The sequence below is a fragment of the Macrotis lagotis genome, chromosome 1 (assembly GCF_037893015.1).
Source record: "Macrotis lagotis isolate mMagLag1 chromosome 1, bilby.v1.9.chrom.fasta, whole genome shotgun sequence".
NCBI lineage: Eukaryota > Metazoa > Chordata > Mammalia > Peramelemorphia > Peramelidae > Macrotis > Macrotis lagotis.
The window spans coordinates 298440570-298443504 of record NC_133658.1 but is presented as its reverse complement, the minus strand read 5'-3'; the positions used below and the strand labels follow the sequence as shown (position 1 = coordinate 298443504).

At 43.4% G+C, this 2935-nt stretch overlaps 1 non-coding gene across 1 annotated transcript; it reads left to right on the top strand.

Annotated features, from left to right (window-relative positions):
• The first annotated feature begins 575 nt into the window (after positions 1–575).
• TRNAM-CAU (transfer RNA methionine (anticodon CAU)) lies at positions 576–648 on the top strand. Its single transcript has one exon. It is a non-coding gene; the product is annotated as a tRNA-Met (tRNA).
• Positions 649–2935: the final 2287 nt, after the last annotated feature.

The following is a 2935-nucleotide window of genomic DNA, read 5'->3' as shown; positions in this document are numbered from 1 at the left end:
CACAGTCGTGTCCCTTCACCAGGCCGGAATCTGAATTTGATGGAGGGATACCACTTCTTTTTCCCCCAGTCCAGGACCCCGACAGATCCTTATGGAAAAAAAAAGTGAAAAGTGAAAAATAAAACTACAATCCTAAGAAAACTAGGAAAGGGCGGGAGGGGGGGAGAAAGAAGAGAGAAGAGGAGAGGATTGTGGAAGAAAGAGGAGGGGGGTGGGCGCCTTGAAGTTGGGTTCAGAGTTTATGAAGAAGTTGGGGAGAAGATGTGATAAGTAAATGGACTGAGATTCTTGAGGAGTGAGAAGGCTTTAGAGAGTGAGGAATGGGGTGGGGCAGGTCCTATGAGGGTGTTCTAACTACGAGCAGGGAGAGGATGGAGGAGGTTTGGGGCCTTTGTGAGAGTTCCGACAGGTGCGCTGGTTACGCGCCATAGATGGGAGGTTGGTGAGTTGGTGGAGAGCATAACTTGGGAATAAAGGACACAATTAAGAGTTACTGAAAAAAGAGGGAAGAGAGGACGCGACAGTCCCGAGAGATGAGCAGTCTCACTGAACCTTGGGGAAGGGCAGTGGCAGGAGCCTCGTTAGCGCAGTAGGTAGCGCGTCAGTCTCATAATCTGAAGGTCGTGAGTTCGATCCTCACACGGGGCATCCGCCACAGCTTTTGTGGGAGCGAGCTTCACCGAGCCGCGGGGCCAAAGGGCTGCGGGATGTCCTGGGATGTCCGAGACAGAGCCGGGCCCCGGCGCGCGGCGTGCGGCCAGCCCAGTAGAGAAGGCGTGAGGGGACCAGTGCAAGGTGAAAAGGAAGGAGGCCACGTATCCCGACGGCTACCACACTTAACACGCTTTTTCCTACAGAAAAAAAAGTCATTCATTTATGAGAAAACCCCTCAGAAGACGCCTGGCCCCCTCAGCCGTTCTTCAAGGAAGCGTAGCCCCGGGAAGGACCCTCAGGTCCAGGGGGAAGGACTTTGGAGCGCGAACAATCCCCATGGCTTTCCCCCACTGCTAGTTAAGGCTACAACTACCAGTGTTTCTTTGCTCAGAGGAAATGCATTTCTGCTAGGCTTCTTCTGGCTGGGTCTACCAGAAAGAAACTGCCTTAAAGAAGGGGGTCTCAGAAGTTACTTCTAAGAGTGGGCTGCAGTCCAGTTCTCTCAGCCTGGAGATTGGTTCTCAGGTATTGTGTGAAAGTAGCTTTTAAAGTTTGCTCCAAGTTACTAACCATTTGTGAGGGAGGTTAATCCTTTCTGACCCCTTACGGCTTCCGCGTCTTTTCTTTCTCCGAAATCTCCTTTCCACCAAAATCTGACCCCTGAATTCTTCTCTGATCCTACACTTTACTTGATGTCTACATCATTGACTTCTATTAGTAGACTATAAGCTCCTGCTGTTTGGACTCCAAAAGCCTGCCGGAGTGGATTCAGTAATTGATTAGTTATAGAGCTCAGTTATTCAGGACCGTCCTTGGAGGTAATCTTTTTAAAGCTGCTTTTCTACATAAAAACTGGGTCACAACTGCATCATGAATGAAGGGTTGCAACTCATTCTAGAAGAGACTTGCATGAGCCTTTTCCTGTCAGGGAATTGAATTTTGTTTTAGAAGCATTGAATTAAATTTATTCAACATTTAAGGAACACCTACAATGTTCATGTGCTGTTTGATAGAAATTTAAAAATTGATAAAGACCCAGTCACTAGCTTCCAGAAGCCTACAATCTAAAAGACCCTCAGAATTGACCAATATATACATTTTAAAAGAAGTACAGAGGAGAGATCAAACATAGGTGCAAGAGAGATATAAGAAAGAAATTATTCAATAAGCATTTGTCATGCTACTACTATTCTCAGCCTTTGTTTCTCCTTCCTTCTAGAACTAAACTTCTAGAAAAAGTTGTCAAAGGTGTCAAACTTGGGACCAGCTGGCTACAATCCACCTGCCAAATTGAGGTACAGTTGAATTAGATTAAAATTCAATTGAGAAATGCTTAACACAATTTTAAAAAATACCACACAATATAGATAATATAAATATATATGTCTAAATCAATATTTGACCTTGGGGATCTGTTTCTATTTGATTTTGACACCACTGATCTATACCCATAATCCCACTTCCTCTTTTACTGACTTCCCAACTCTTTTCAGTTTCGCTTCCTACCTCATCACCCATGTAAAATTGCTTTCTTCAAAGTTTCCATTAACTGTCATCTCTGATGACTTCTAAATTTTTATCCTTCTATATCTTTCTTCTGGGTTTTAATGACACCTTTTTCTTGAATTTTCTCCTCCTTGTCTGACTACTCCTCAGTCTCCCTTGCTAGTTCATCAATAAGCCAGGCACTGGGGGGGGGGGGGGGGGAAGAAAGACAAGAAAAAGGAAGGAAGGAAGGAAGGAAGGAAGGAAGGAAGGAAGGAAGGAAGGAAGGAAGGAAGAAAAGAAAGAAAGAAAGAAAGAAAGAAAGAAAGAAAGAAAGAAAGAAAGAAAGAAAGAAAGAAAGAAAGAAAGAAGGAAGGAAGGAAAGAAGGAAGGAAAGAAAGAAAAGGAAGGAACAGAGAAAGGGAGAAAGAAAGAAAGAAAGAAAGAAAGAAAGAAAGAAAGGAAGGAAGGAAGGAAGGAAGGAAGGAAGGAAGGAAGGAAGGAAGGAAGGGAGAAAAGGAAGAAAAGGAAGAAAAGAAGGGAGAAGAGGAAGGAAAGGAAAGAAAAAAGAAAGAAAAAAGGTAAAAGTATCATGACCCTCAACAATGGGGTCAGGACCTTAACTCTATTTCTCTTCTCTCTTCACCTCATTTGTTTATTATAACATCTTACATGGACTTAATTACCATTTTTTTTGCTGACTACTTCCAGATCTATCTTCTTTCCTAGTACCTTCTTTGCTAGTTCTCCTCCTGAGATAATTTTGAATCTACAATTGCCTACTGCACATTTCAAA